This window comes from Heterodontus francisci, unplaced genomic scaffold, assembly GCF_036365525.1.
Source record: "Heterodontus francisci isolate sHetFra1 unplaced genomic scaffold, sHetFra1.hap1 HAP1_SCAFFOLD_51_1, whole genome shotgun sequence".
Classification (NCBI taxonomy): domain Eukaryota; kingdom Metazoa; phylum Chordata; class Chondrichthyes; order Heterodontiformes; family Heterodontidae; genus Heterodontus; species Heterodontus francisci.
The window spans coordinates 594,332-610,548 of NW_027141937.1; the positions used below are offsets into that span (position 1 = coordinate 594,332).

The following is a 16,217-nucleotide window of genomic DNA, read 5'->3' on the forward strand; positions in this document are numbered from 1 at the left end:
AAAGCAGGCCATTTAGCCCAGCTGTTCCCTGCTAGTGGTTATGCTACTCGTGCGTCTTTCCATCCATTCCCATTTAATCCTGCCTACTACTATCAGCATCATCTTCCATTTCTTTCACTCTTATCTACCTTTGCCTTAAAGCAACACTGAGGATGGAGAATGGTGTGGCTGCACTCCCACCTCACCAGTTGTGTACGCAGCAAGAGCATTCACATTTGTGCTACCACTGGACACGGCATGCTTGTTTCTTTTAGTGCTCAGTCTCTTCTTGCTGAATGTTCCCCAAGTTCTTGACCCCTTTGGACGCCTTCTCTGCTTGACAGGCAGCAGCTGGCAATTGCGGAGTCTCACAAGGCTCTGCATGGTTGTTTCAAGGGCGGATGGGGAAACATGTGGCAGTATGTCCACGTGCACTGCTTGGATGGGTGCAGGAACAGGTGACTGTGTAACTGAACAGCAAGGAGAGGGTACCGCAGGTGGGGGAAGTGGAGCTTTGAACAGGCAGGCATATGTATGGTCCATCAGATCATTAGGCCAGGGTGTGAAATGCTCAGGATCCATTGATTGTGGCACGCGACTGATGTCCAGCGCGTGGCCACCTCCATCCGAAGGTGCTTCCGGGCAATTGTTGGGCAAATTAATTGGCTCCATCTCATCAGCCAGTCCTTGTGTCCTCCCACCCTCCCCCCTTCCCCCCCGTCCCTCCCTTCCCTTCCCTCCTTTCCCCCCCTCCCTTCCCCCCTCCCTTCCCCCCTACCTTCCCTCCTTCCTACTTCCGCCCTGCCCTCCTCCCTTCCCCCTTCTCTCCTCCCTTCCCTCCCCCTCCCTTCCCTCCTCCCTACCCCCTTCCCTCCCCTTCCCTTCCCTCCCTTCCCTTCCCTCCCCTCCCCTCCCCACCCCTCCCCTCCCTTCCCTTCCTTCCCCTCCCTTCCCTCCCCTCCCCTCCCCTCCCCTCCCCTCCCTTCCCTTCCCTCCCTTGAAATGTATTTTCAGAGCAACTTACCTTGGAACAATCTCCTCTGTCTAATAAAAATGAAGCAAATGTCCAAAATGACTAAATAATTGAGATAAAATGCCCGACGAAACCTCTCCTCCTTCCATTTTCAAAAACTCGCGCCGAAGCATTCGGAAGATTGACGCACATGCGCACACGGGCTCTGGTCATCTGCGCATGCGCTGCGGTCCGAATTGCCAGGACCAGTTTGCGCATGCGCGCAGGCCAACCTGACGTGTTCCCCGAGGAAGATGACGTTTCGCGATGACGTCGTCTGCGCATGCGCAAACTGGTCCTGGCAATCCGGACCGCAGCGCATGCGCAGAGGGCCCGAGACCGTGTGCGCATGTGCGCACCGCGGCGCATTCTGATGACGTAGCGTTGTCATCAATCACTTTGTTCAAATAAAACGTCCCAGTCAGCGACGTTCTGGCAGCTGCCAGGACTAAAGATGGCGCTGCTCAAATAATCACACAAAGGCAATGTAAAGCAAAACAAAGGCCATGTGTTTAAATGACAGCAGGGAATGGCTGGTGAGATCGGGCGGAGGGGGTTAGGGTGCAGGGAGGGGGGGGGGGTGGAATGGCCGTAGAGATCAGGCGGGGGAGAAAGACCGGAGAGATCAGGTGGGAGAGAATGTCCGGAGAGAGCGGGGAGGAGGAGGAGAGCACACCCACCGCCACCAAGGTCTTCGGCCTCTCCCTCCCCACTTCCCCCATGCTCTCTACTTGCTTCCCCCACACTCTCTCCCCGCTTCCCCCACGCTCTCTTCCCACTTCCCCCACACTCTCTCCCCGCTTCCCCCACGCTCTCTACTCGCTTCCCACCCCTCTCCCCGCCCTCTCCCCTCACTTCCCCCGCTATTTCCCCCCACCCTCTCCAACCCCCACTACCCCCGCCCTCTCCTTCTGTTAAGTATTTCCGTGACCTTGTCCTATCAATACCTTCTCCTTTGTTATCTCTTGCCCCACCCCCGCTTTACTTGCTTAAAATCTTTTACATTTCTTATATCTGCCAGTTCTGAAGAAAGGTCACTGACCTGAAATGTTAACTCTGTTTCTCTCTCCACAGATGCTGCCAGACCCGCTCAGTTTTTCCAGCACTTTCTGTTTTTATCATCGATTTTCTTCTTTTTTACTTTGCCGATGTCTTTGAATATATTGTGGATCCTTCTTCAGAGTGTCTTCTTTCACCAGGGAGTTCTGACCTCTGTTGATGTTGATCGTAATCAGCTTCAATTTGCTGATAGTTTTGGAACTGAGCAGATTTCCTTTGCTTGATTCTACAACATGGAACACAGTCTGACATGTGGACCCATGGGAGGATTTAAAAGTAACTTGGATGATCCCTAGGACTGGTGGAGGAGTATCTGATCCATGGGAACCCAGGTTCAATCCCGGGTTTCAGCAATTCTGCTTCCTTATGCGTCCCTTGCCTTGGTTCTGATTTTCCAGTTGCACAATTTACTTTGAAATTATTTACCAAGCACCAGTGGATTGGATTTGAGAAACAACACAGAGTCATTTACAGCACAGAAGGTGGTCGTTTGGCCTATCACGTCCATGCTGGCTCTCCCCGGAGCAATCGAGTCAGTTCCACTCACCAGCTCGATCCCTTTCCTCCTGCAAGTTTCTTTCCTTCAAGTATCCATCCAATTTCCTTTTCAAATCATTGATTGTCTCTGCTTCACCACACTCGTGGGCCGAGACATTACCACCCACAACATAAAAAAGTTCCACCTCACCCAAGGATGCGAAATATTTATATCTTCTATATTTAGCTTATTCTCTATTTCTATGAGAATAGACTGGCAGTCAACATGAAAAGGAACCCAAAAATCTTTGAGCAGCATGTAAATGATAAGTGGGTAGTAAGAGGTAGAGTGCAGCCAATTAGGGACAAAGAGGGTAATATATGCTTCGAGGTGCAGGGCAATGTTAATCTACTTAATGAGTACTTCGTATCAGTGATCATTAAGGAAGTGGAATTGGACAAAATATCATTAGAAGTGTAGAGAGTAGAGGCAATGGATAGGGTACAAATTGAGAGAGGGAGGTACTAAAAAGGCAGAGCAAAGCAGCACCGCAAAGTGCTTCGTGATAATATCCAGGGCATCACTAAACCAGCAATCCGCCGCCTGGTTCGCCGTGGCGGGGTCAAGCGGATTTGGTTTGATCTATGAGGAGACTCGCGGGGTGTTGAAGGTATTCCTGGAGAATGTGATCAGGGATGCGGTCACCTACACTGAGCACGGCAAGCGCAAGACGGTCACTGCCATGGATGTGGTGTACGTTCTGAAATGGCAGGGCCGCACTCCACGGATTCGGCGGCTGAACAACTCGACCCTTTCCAGCAAACACACAACAAAGGCTCTTCTGAGAGCCACCCGCCGCCTCACACAGAGAGAGCAGTGACCTGGAAACGGGAGCTGGGATAGGCTGCTCAGAACTGACTGGAATAAATCTGTCCTGTATTCGGGAATAAAACTGGAATCCCCGAATTTGACATTTCATTTGCAGCAAGGATGTGCAGTGGATTTGATTTTCTAAACGGGCTGTGTAAACAGTGCCCGAGGTTCTACAGTTAGTTATTTCCCCAGTCGACACATGCCCTCAGTGAAAAGCCACATCTTCTTCTTTGGCCTCCTTGTCTCGAGAGACAATGGGTAAGCGACTGGAGGTGGTCAGTGGTTTGTGGAGCTGTGCCTGGAGTGGCTATAAAGGCCAATTCTAGAGTGACAGGCTCTTCCACAGGTGCTGCAGATAAAAGTGGTTGTCAGGGCTGTTATGCAGTTGGCTCTCCCCTTGCGCTTCTGTCTTTTTTCCTGCCAACTGCTAAGTCTCTTCGACTCGCCGCACTATAGCCCCGCCTTTATGGCTGCCCGCCAGCTCTGGCGATCATTGGCAACTGACTCCCATGACTTGTGATCAATGTCACAGAACTTCATGTCGCATTTGCAGACGTCTTTAAAGTGGAGACATGGATGGCTAGTGGGTTTGATACCAGTGGCGAGCTCGCTGTACAATGTGTTCTTGGGGATCCTGCCATCTTCCATGTGGCTCACATGGCCAAGCCATCTCAGGCGCCGCTGCCTCAGTAGGGTCTATAAGCTGGGGATGTTGGTCACCTCGAGGACTTCTGTGTTAGAGATACGGTCCTGCCACCTGATGCCAAGGATTCTCCGGAAGCAGCGAAAATGGAATGAATTGAGACGTCGCTCTTGGCTGACATATGTTGTCCAGGCCTCGCTGCTGAAGAGCAAGCTACTGAGGACACAGGCTTGATACACTTGGACTTTTGTGTTCTGTGTCAGTGTGCCATTTTCCCACACTCACTTGGCCAGTCTGGACATAGCAGTGGAAGTCTTTCCCATGCGCTTGTTGATTTCTGCATTGAGAGACAGGTTACTGGTGATAGTTGAGCCTAGGTAGGTGAACTCTTGAACCACTTCCAGAGTGTGGTTGCTGATATTGATGGATGGAGCATTTCTGACCTCCTGTCCCATGATGTTCGTTTTCTTGAGGCTGATGGTTAGGCCACATTCGTTGCAGGCAGTCGCAAACCTGTCGATGAGACTCTGCAGACACTCTTCAATGTGAGATGTTAATGCAGCATTGTCAGCAAAGAGGAGTTCCCTGATGAGGACTTTCCGTACTTTGGTCTTCGCTCTTAGACGGGCAAGGTTGAACAACCTGCCACCTGATCATGTGTGGAGGAAAATTCCTTCTTCTGAAGACTTGAATGCATATGAGAGCAGCAGGGAAAAGATGATCCCAAACAGTGTGGGTGCGAACAGTTCCGGATCCAAAACGTTAACTCTGCTTCTCGTTCCAAAGATGCTGCCAGACCTGCTGAGTGGTTCCAGCATTTCTTGTTTTTATTACATTGGTTTAAATTGTCGACCTGGCAGAAAGTTTGAATTCGCAAAAGGCGCCAACTTCAGTGTCGGAAAGAAGCAATTACTGGAAAATCTATTTAAAGTTGTTCGTAAAATATTTTCCACCAACCTTTAAAAACCTTTGTTTATTCCACTATTTTCGCCACAAATTCCTGGCGCTATTTTACGCACAGTTTTAACCTGTCATTTTTTTCCCACTTCTTATCTGTAACTGGCGGTAAAAGACTCCATTCAGCAATCCTTAAGGGACCAATAACTCAAACTTGGTGTGGAAAGGAATAAATTAGACTTTTGGTAATTCCCCTTCACACAGGGATCAGGGGGACAGTGAGAAGCCACTGAAATAGTTGCTTAAACATTTTAAATAGATCTTATTCTGTCCTGTTACTGACATGCTGGAATTAGACAGTAATCAGCCCTTTCACAGAGACTGTGGGTGGCTCTGAAAAGAGCCTTTGGGTTATTAGATGACATTTTGGCCGCTTTCCTTTTTCTGGAAGCTCTGAGCGCTGGTTTTCTTGGGCAGCAGCACGGCCTAGATATTAGGCAGCACCCCGCCCTGTGCGACGATCACTCCTCCCAGCAGCTTGTTGAGCTCCTCGTCGTTGCGGACGGCCAGCTGCAGTTGTCTGGGGATGATGCGGGTCTTCTTGTTGTCCCCGGCCGCGTTACCACCCAGCTCGAGGATTTCAGCGGTCAGATACTCGAGCACAGCAGCCAGATAGACCGGGGCTCCCGCACCCACACGCTCAGCATTGTTGCCTTTTCTCAGGAGCCTGTGAACACGGCCCACCGGGAACTGCAGTCCAGCCTGGGAGGAGCGAGACTTGGCCTTGGACCGAGCTTTTCCGCTGGTCTTTCCTCTTCCAGACATTTCCACAATCTCACAAATACTTTCACAAAGAATGGATAACTACCTCAGCATTAAGCATCCAGATGGGGTAGACAGGATGGTCAAGCAGTCTGAAATGGTGCATTCAGATCACAACGCTCTCTGGAGGGGTGGGTTTAAATCCCACTTCTGACAAGTTGTGCTTTGACATGACTACAGGCATTTGGGAGCAGTGGTGAAAAACACAGAGCATGAAAGAATTTTGACAACCAAAATCAAAACGAATTCAAAGATATTTCTTCAATATATGGGAGTAAGAGGCAACAGAGGAAAATGTAGGGCCCATCAAAGAACTAAAAAGTAACCTATGTGTCAGGGTTGAAGATGTTGGTATGTTTGTTAATGAATACTTTACTGTCTTCACAAATGAGGGGGTGATGCAGACATTATAATTAAGGAGAAGGAGTGTGAAGCATTGGACATGATAAACTGAGGGGGAGAAGAAGTATAAATGGGATGAGCAACCTTGAAAGTGGATAAATCATCAAGGCCGGATGAAATGTACCCCAGGCTGTTAAAAGAAGCCAGTGAGGAAATAGTGGAAGGTCTGACCATCAGTTTCCAATCCCTCACTGGATACAGGTGTGATGTCAGAGGATTGGAGGTCTCTGCAATAAAAGCAAAATTCTGCAGATGCTGGAAATCTGAAATAAAAACTATTAGTGCTGGAAATACACAGCAGGTCTGGCAGCATCTGTGGAGAGAGAAGCAAAGTTAACATATCTGTTCTGATGAAAAGCCACTGACCTGAAATGTTAACTTTGCTTCTCTCTCCACAGATGCTGCCAGATCTGCTGTGTATTTGCAGTCCATTTTGTTTTTATTGCTAACATTGCACCATTGTTGAAAAAGGAAGCAGGAGATAGACCGAATAATTAAAGACCAGTCAGCCTAACCTCAATAGTGGGTGAATTATTGGAATTAATTCTGAGAGACAGTTTAAACTGTCACTTAGAAAGGCTCAGATTAATCAAGTATCATCAGCATGGATTTGTTAAGGGAAGCTCCTGTCTGACTATCTTGAGTGAATTTTTTGAAGAAGTAACAATGAGGATTGTGAGGATAGTGCAGTTGATGTGGTCTACATGGATTTTAGCAAGACTTTTGACAAGGTCCCACATGGCAAACTGGTTAAAAAAACATAAAAGCACATGGGATCCAGGGGAATGTAGCAAACTGGACATAAAATAGACTCGGTGGCAGGAAGCAAAAAGGAATTGGGTACGGGTGTTTGTGCAACTGGAGGTCTGTTTCAAGTGGTGTTCCACAGGGCTCAGAACTAGGTTCCCTGCTTTTTGTGGTATATATTAATGATTTGGACATGAATGTAGAGGGCATAATCAAGACGATTGCAGATGACATGAAAATTGAACGTGTTGCTGATAGCGAGGAGGATCGCTGGACGCTGCAGGAAGATATCAATAGACTGGTCAGGTGGGGAGAATAGTGGCAAATGGAATTCAAATTGGACAAGGGTGAGGTGATGCATTTGGGAGGTCAAAAAAGGCAAAGGAATGCACAATTAATGGGAGAACACTGAACGGTGCAGAGGAAGTGAGGGACGTTGGAGCGAATGTCCACAGATCCCTGAAGGTAGCAGGACAGGTCAATAAGGTGGTTCAGCAGGTATATGGAATCCTTTCCTTTATTAGGTGAGGTATAGAATATAAGGGTGACCTGGGTGTCCATGTCAATAAGTCACTGAAAGCTAACATGCAGGTGCAGCGCTCAATTAGGAAAGCTATGTTAGCCTTTATCACAAGACGATTTGAGTACAGGAGTAGTGAATTCTTGCTTCAATTGTACAGAAACTTGGTTAGACCGCACTTGGAATACAGGTTTGGTCTCCTTACCTTAGGAAGGATATTATTGCCGTGGAGGGAGTTCAACGAAGGTTCATCAGACCTCTTCCAGGGATGGTGGGACTGTTGTATGAAGAAAGGTTGGAGAAACTGGGGCTGTATTCTCTAGAGTTTATGAAGAATGGGAGGTGATCTCATTGAAACCAACAAAATACTTAAACGACATTCAGGGTAGATGAAGCTAAGATCCCTGGTTGGGGAGCCGAGAACCAAGGGAAGGAATTTCAAAATAAGGGAGTAGCCGCTTAGGACAGAGATGAGGAGAAATTTCTTTACTCAGAGGTTTGTCAATCTTTGGAATTCTCTACCCCAGAGGGCTGTGGAAGCTCAGTCATTGAGTATGTTTAAAGCAGAGATTGACAGATTTCTAAATACAAATGACATAAGGGAATATGAGGAAAGTGTGGGGAAAAGGGCATTGAAGTGGACGATCAGCCATGATCATATTGAATGGTGGGCCAGGCTCGATGGGCTGAATGGCCGACTCCTGCTCCTATGTTCCTATGTTCCTAACTCCACATGATCAGCGAGGCACAGCCTCAGGCCGACTTGGTGGGTGGTGCAAACAGATATTACTGCTTCTGATCTTCACCAGAACAGAGTGAGATGTAACATTGAACATCAATCAGACTGCGAGAGAATACAACAGAATAAAACACATGGAGAGACACTGTGGAATAACAAATAGATTTGATTGGAATGTTGAATTCTGATTGGAATGGATAAAACAGCAGATTAAATTGGGATTCTCATTGATCTGGGACAGAAAAGAGAAACTGATGGAAAGAAGGGAAGAAGAAAGAAAAGAAAGGATGGAACTGTTCACTTTTTTCAGTTTTTTCACTCACCCATCAAAGCTGGATAAAAAAAGTTGCAAATAACAGAGAATTTCACCAGAAAGGGAGATTAAGTGCTGTCGAAACCTTGGATCGAAGGATGCCCCAACAGATCACCTGTTTAACTGTCTCCTCACTGGGGGATTTCAAGCAGTGAGTAATATTATTCTCTACGTTTGTTAAATGAACCCAGAACTGTCACTTGGAGTTAATATCTGTGTTCCGACTCCTGACTTATAAAAGTGTGACTTTATCAATATTTTCTGGACACACTTCCAGCTGAAAGAACTAAGAACTCTTTTCTAATTTACACAGTACTGTATACACACTCATCAAGCCTCCTAAGCTAGCATCCTTGGTGCTGCTCTCTCTTCTCCCAAATCTCGTCTCATTTGACTGTTACATCATCACTCTGACAGTGGGAGGGGTTTATCCCACTGTCTTCAGCATTAACCCTTTACACCCTTATCCTACACTGTCAGTCAGAAAAAAATGGTGAGAGGGTACTTCCTTCATTTATCGAAAAACCAGCTGCTCCCAGTTGAAAATCAACTCAAACCCATCAGCGAGAGAGAGAGACTGTCAGAGAACTTCCTGCATCCAGTCCTGACCCTGTCACACTCAGCAGCTGCTCGCCCAGACCCCATTCTCCTCAACACTGAACATTGTTACCGAGACACTTCAAATACTGTTGAGAAAAGGCAGGAAAGGTCAAAGTTCACAGCTGTTTTGAATAGAACAAAGTTTAATATCTTCTCACCGTTTCTCGGTAACCACATGAGACAATGGTTTTCTTATTTGGTTCCTTTGATTTTTCTTGTTCCTGACTGAGAAATATTCCAAACCTCAGATCAACCCTCCCACTTGTGTCGTGTCCCAGTCTCAGTTACAAGCAACACATAATGACACACACACTTTGAAACAGACAACACGGTCACACTTTCCTTCAGTGAGATTAGGGTCGAGCTTTTTTTCCAGGTCGAATGCAACTGTGAACAAATTTGTATCAAAGAAGTTGCCTTTGAAATATCAGCACTGAATTTCTGAACGAGGAGGAAGAGCCATTCCAAACTCACATCCTTCACAAAGGCTGTTTTCTCTTGTGAATGAAATTCATCACGTAATTTGAATTCAAATTTAAAGTTCACAAGACACAGACATAAATGTTGATACGGAAACTTCTCAAGCATATTGCAAATATGAAATAAGGCTCCGCTGGGAATCGAACCCAGGATCTTCTGTTTACAAGACAGGTACTTTAACCAACTAAGCTACAGAGCCAGATCACAAGTGCGGTTGCAATTGAAATCTGAGGTGGTTACTATTTATTCTCATCCCACTTCTCCACAGGTCACAACAAAAATTTTAACTTTTCCCACTTACTGATACAGTCAATCATATGCTCTATTTTTCCCAGAATAGGAGACACTTAATGAACAACAAAATTATCAGTTTCTTATAGAACAAGTTTTAACTAATCATGAAGTAAAGCATAAACACACAGGTGGAAATTTTAAAAGTTCCCTTTTTACCTTAACCAACATTTAAAGTCGCTTTCTTACCTCAGCTGAACACACGCACACACACATACTGAAAAAAAGGGATTTTTCTATACAATTCAGGGCTCTGTTAAAGACAAAAAAAACACTTGGACTGATTACTTGCTCATTTCTGAAGAAAACAGCAGATGAGATATGTTGTTCCAAAATTGACATGCAGTCTAATTTCCGAGTACATGTACACAGGTCACTCGGTTCTTTTAAAAGAGTTTATTTAGAGGCGGGGTTGAGAATTAATTTTAGCAGGCTTTCTTCAAAGACAGAATATGAGACGAATTGACACAGTGAACTTCTCAGAGTCTTTTCAAGATTTGCTGCAAAACAAGGTGGGTTGCGGTCTTCTCTCATTCCTTGACACTTCTTCTGGCTAACTTTATCAGCTGCTCACTCCAGAAGGTAAAACACAATGACTGCTCCAAACAAAAGCTTGCGATTTTTCTGCCCTCTTTGGTGCGCGCTGCTGCTGCCGGGCTTGTCCAATCAAGAGGCACGACTGACTTCTCTGTCCACATTTCCCCGTTACCAGGGCTTCTGTTCTACATTTATCTTGAGTTGTGACAACTTGTCAACATAGTTGTCAAATTAATACTTTCAGTGCCCTCTTGAAAAATAACTGGTCTTACATTTATTCAGTTTGATTATAATTTCCTCAACAAAATAAAATTCACAAAAAAAAATTCAAAGTCCCTTCCATAACATCATGTACTTTCCCTGAGCTATAGGTTACTGCAAGTCTCTCTGGCTGTGTTTTTTTCTGTTGATTTTGCACTCAGGTTCTTTCTGAATCCATGTGTTTGCAGTTCTTTGTGCGTGAGAGACATGGAGATATGCTTAAAGATTTCCCAACAAATTATTCATATCTCCGTCTTTCTCCGAACTTTGTACAAACACATTAAAGTGGGAATCACACACACCAGGCCGTCAAACCTCTCCGCTAAACATTGAAAGGTGACAGTGTTTATTGTGAAGGGGTTCCATTTATTCAGACACATCTGGTATAAAGGTAATAGTGATCAAGATGTGATTCACACATGTAATGTATTTGTATATTATGTTCATGAGGTAATGATGTAAATTAACAATTCCTTACACTTCCCACACTTGGTGTACATTTTCTCTGCTGATGCCCCCTGAATATATCAGAGAAAATGGTGATGAGGATGAGATAAAAGTCCGAAAATATTGGCAGCAAACAGCAGCAGGGACGGCAGTGAACAAGATCAGCCAGCTCCTGGTGAGCTACCTGCTCGGATGATGGAGATTTTGGGTGGATTGTGTGAAGCCTGGGCCACAGACTGTCTCCTCAGTTGAATGAGATGCCGCAGGGTCTCAGTGTGCATCCGATTCAAAGTGATATTTTTGGAAAATATGGCTACACCCATGGGATACATGGCTCGGAACATATGAGAGGGCTCGAGAACCATTCAGTTCATATATTGAAAGAATTGAAATGTTTTTCAGAGCTAATAACATATTGGAATGTGAAGATGAAAATATAGAGGTCAAGACTCTGAATAAAGCAATTCTTGAGGGCAAGAAAGCAATTTTGCTAATGGAAATTAGCCTGGAAGTGTATGACCAGCTGACAAAGCTTCCTGCTCCCATCAAGGCAAAAGATGTGCCATTCAAAACAATCATCACCAAGTTAGAGGAACATTTCAACCCTAAGCCACTAGAGATCACGGCAAGCTAGAAATTTGGAACCAGAAAGCAGAAAAGTAGTGAATCAGTTGGTGAGTACATTGTGACACTGAAGAATTTATCACTGCATTGCAGCTTTGGCACATTCTTAGACGGTACATTATGAGACAGATTTGTGCTTATATTGGTGAATGAGAAAAGATACGAAACACACAAAATCCGACATTTGAGCTAGCGTGTCAGATTGCTCTTTCCATGGAGATAGCATCAAAGAATGCTCGGGAATTTCATCCTGTGCCAGTGATAGTAACACACTTGAGGGGAGCTTAAAAAAAAAACTGGAAAATGGGCTTTCAAATGGCAGATAAAATTTACACAGAGAATTGTGAAGTGATACAATTTGGGAGGAAGAATAAGGAGAGGCCATCTAAATGAAATGTTACAATTCTAAAGTGGGTGCAAGAACAAAGAGACAATGTACACCAATCTTACAAGGTTTGAAAAGGCTGCTAAGAGAAAACAGGACACTTGGCTTTATTAATAGAGACATAGAGTAAAAGCAAATAAGTTATGATAAACCTTTATAAAATACTGGGTCTGAATGGCCTACTCCTGTACCTCCACAGAAAGCTTCCATTCCAGGTTTACACACACTCGTCAGGATCACTCTCCACAGATCCCACCACTCCATGCAAGGATATGTCCCTCACGATCAGATCACAGGTCCTTAGTCCTACCACATCCAGTCATGAATGATGGTGGACAGATGAGATGAGGAGGCTCCAAAAACATCCCCATCCTCAATGATGCTGGAGCCAAAGCTGAAGCATTTCTAACAATCTTCTGTCAGAAATTGCTCAGTGGATGATTCATCTCGGCCTCCTGAGGTCCCCAGCATCACAGTTTCCAGTCTTCAGCCAATTCGATTCACTCCACATGATAGCAAGAAACAGATGAAGGCACTCGATACAGCAAAAACTATGGGCCCTAACAACATTCCGGTTCTAGTACTGAAGACTTGTGCTCCATAACTAGCTGCACTCTCAGCCAAGCTGTTCCAGTAGAGCTACAACACAGGCATCTACTGGACAATGTGGAAAATTGCCCAAGTGTGCCCTCTCCATAAAAAAAATCAGGACAAATGCAATCTGACCAATTGCCGCCCCATCAGTCTACTATCAATCATCAGCAAAGTGATGGAAGATGTCATCAACAGTGCGATCAAGCACCGCACACTTAGCAATAATCTGATCATCGATGCTCAGTTTAGGTTCTGCCACGGTCTCTCAGCTCCAAGCAAATACTAGCAGGTAGAGTATAATGTGGGAAAATGTGAGGTTATCCACTTTGGTAGGAAGAATGGAAAAGAAAAATATTACTTAAATTGCAAGAGACTACAGAATGCTACGGTGCAGAAGGATCTGGGTGTCCTTGTACATGAATCACTAAAAGTTGGCATGCAGGTAGAGCAAATAATTAGGAAGGCAAATGGAATGTTACCTTTTATTTCAAGGGAATGGAGGACAAAAGTAGAGAAGTCTTGCTGCAAATGTACAGGGGTGTTGGTGAAAACACACCTAGAGTACCGTGTACAGTTTTGGTTTCCTTATTTAAGGAGGGATATCCTTGCAGTGGAGGCAGTTCAGAGAAGGTTCACTGGATTGATTCCTGTGATGAAGGGGTTGTCTTATGAGGAGAGTTGAGCAGGCTGGACCTGTACTCATTGGAACTGAGAAAAAATGATAGGTGATCGTATTGAGACATATAAAATTCTGAGGGGGCTTGACGGGGTAGATGCTGAGAGGATGTTTCCCCTCATGGTGGAATCTAGACCTCAGGGACACGGTTTCAGAATTAGGGGTTTTCCATTTAAGAAGGAAATGAGGCCGAATTTCTTCTCTCAGAGATTCATTAATCTTTGGAATTCTCTAGCGCAGAGAGCAATAGAGGCTGGATCATTGAATGTCTTCAAGACTGAGTTCGACAGACTTTTATCTACCAGGAAGTCAAGGGTTATGGGGAGCAGGAAGAAAGTGGGAGTGAGGCCATGATCAGGTCAGCCATGATCCTATTGAATGGCGGAGCAGGCTCAAGGGGCAAAATGGCCTACTCCTGCTACTATTTCTTCTGTTCTTCTGTTCTTATAACCTCATTGCAGATTGGTTCAAACAGAGACGAATGAGTGGAATTCCAGAGGAGAGGTGAGAGTGATTGCCCTTGAGTGAGTGTGGCATCAAGGATCCCTAGCAAAATTGAAGTCAATTGGAATCGGGGGAAAACTCTCCACTTGGTGGAGTCGTACCTCGCACAAAGCAAGATGGTTGTGGTTAGTGGAGGCCAATCATCTCAGCCCAGGACATTGCCTCAGGAGTTTCTCAGGGTAGTGTCCTAGGTCCAGACATCCTCAGCTGTTTCATTGTTGACTCAGAAGAGTCAGAAGCGGGAATGTTCCCTGCTGATTCACAATTCCTCAGATACTGAAGCAGTCTGTGCCCACAAGCAGCAAGACCTATACAACATTCTCAGCTGATAAGTGACAAGCAACCTTCTGGCCACACAAGTGCTAAGCAGTGAATATCTCTAATGAGAGAAAATCAAACCATCCACCTTTTGATATTCAGCAGCATTACCATCGCTGAATCCCTCACCATAAACATCTTGGGGGTTACCATTGACCAGAAACTAAACTGGACCAGTCACATCTATGCTGCGGCCATAAGCGTAGGTCAGAGATTGGGAATTCTGCAGCAAGTATCTCACCTCCTGATACACCAAAACCTGTCCACTATCTACAAGGCACAAGTCAGGAGTGTGATGGAATACACCTCACTCAACAACACACAAGAAGCTCAACACCATCCAGGACAAAGCATCCCACTTGATCAGAACCTAACCCACCACCTTAAACATTCACTTCCTCCACCACCAGTACACAGTGGCTGCAGTGTGTACCATCTCCATATGAACTGCAGTAACTTGCCAAGTCTCCTTCAACAGCACCTTCCAAGCCCGTGACCACTACCACCTCGAAGGACAAGGGCAGCAGATGCATGGGAACTCACTACCTGCAGGTTCCCCTCCAAGTCACTCACCATCCTGACATGGAACTATATCGCCATTTCGTCGCTATTGTTGGGTCACAATCCTGGAAGTCCCTCCCCAACAGCACTGTGGGTGTTCCTACACCATATGGACTGCAGTGGTTCAAGAAGGCAGCTCACCACTACATTCTCAAGGGCAATTAGGGATGGGTAATAAATGCTAGACTTATCAGCGATACTCGCGCCCAAAAATGAATAAAAACCAAATCACTCTCCAAAGATTCCCCACAATTCAGGCTGGGACATTTACTTCAGGAGCACAGAGCTTTATATAACTACAACATGAGTTCCAATCTTCAGATTCCATTAGCCTTTCACATTATTTTCTACCAGTCCACTAGCTTTTAGTGATTCAGCACTCGGGTCTCTGCTTCTCCAGTTTCTAACATCTCACCATTTATAAAAAACACTCTGATCTATCTTTGGTAGGTACTAGATGACCCCTCATTTTAAACTCCATCTGCCAAAGCATTGCTCACTCACTTAATCTATCAAGAAGATTTGAAAATAAATTTCTTGCCAAAGGATAATGTTCTGCTTCTGCTCCCTCGCCGTTTGCTTTTCCCGTTAGTCTTTCATTTGGTGTAAATCCAGAGAAAGTAAAGATGGAAGGAAGGGAGGGAGGGAAAAATCTTCCTCCTTTTCGTGATCCCAATTTGATCTTCATTCCAGTCCAATTTGGGTGAAGAATTCCAATTGTCTGTCTCAATTTTAATAAAGTATAAACAATTCTGGAATCACCTTCTCGATATTGACAAGAACAGGTTTCCAGGCCGACTTAACACAAAATTTCCCCCCCTGGAAACAACAATGCACTAGACAGTTCATAAACTGACAACAAGGATGGGATTTGAACCCACGCGCGCGAAGCACAATGGATTAGAAATCCATCATGTTAACCTCTCCGCTACCTTGTCAACTGTTTTGGCGTAATGGTCACCTTCAGCTCAGATCCTGACTGTGCAGCCAGATGTGCAATGATGGAAATGTAGCTTCTGTAAGTGAATGAAATTTCCATCACATCAGGTCATGGCCTGTTTGGAATGGAGCGGTGTGAAACATTCCAGACCATGTCCAACACGTTTCTACTCAGTGTGAAAACTCACCACGGAAAGACTGGAACATACAAACATTTGATCACACCATGATTAACATCACTCAGGCATCTGAACCATTAGGTCACTGACGAAGTCATGATGACTTCTAATTTCTCATGAAATGACGACTGAACTGACTGGAAGAATTGCTTTAACTCCACATGATCAGAGAGACACAGCCTCAGCCGACTTGTCAGGTGGCGTAAACAGATATTACTGCTTCTGATCTTCACCAGAACAGAGAGTGAGATGTAACATTGATCATCAAACAGACTATGAGAGAATACAACAGAATAAAACACATGGAGAGACACTGTGGAATAACACCTAGATTTGA

The 16,217-nt window shown here is 45.1% G+C and overlaps 2 non-coding genes across 2 annotated transcripts; both read right to left on the reverse strand.

The window, feature by feature from the left end:
- Nucleotides 1–9,689: 9,689 nt before the first annotated feature.
- trnat-ugu (transfer RNA threonine (anticodon UGU)) lies at nt 9,690–9,763 on the reverse strand. Its single transcript has one exon. It is a non-coding gene; the product is annotated as a tRNA-Thr (tRNA).
- A 5,855-nt stretch (nt 9,764–15,618) lies between these two features.
- trnar-ucu (transfer RNA arginine (anticodon UCU)) lies at nt 15,619–15,700 on the reverse strand. Its single transcript has one exon. It is a non-coding gene; the product is annotated as a tRNA-Arg (tRNA).
- Between the last annotated feature and the right edge of the window lie 517 nt (nt 15,701–16,217).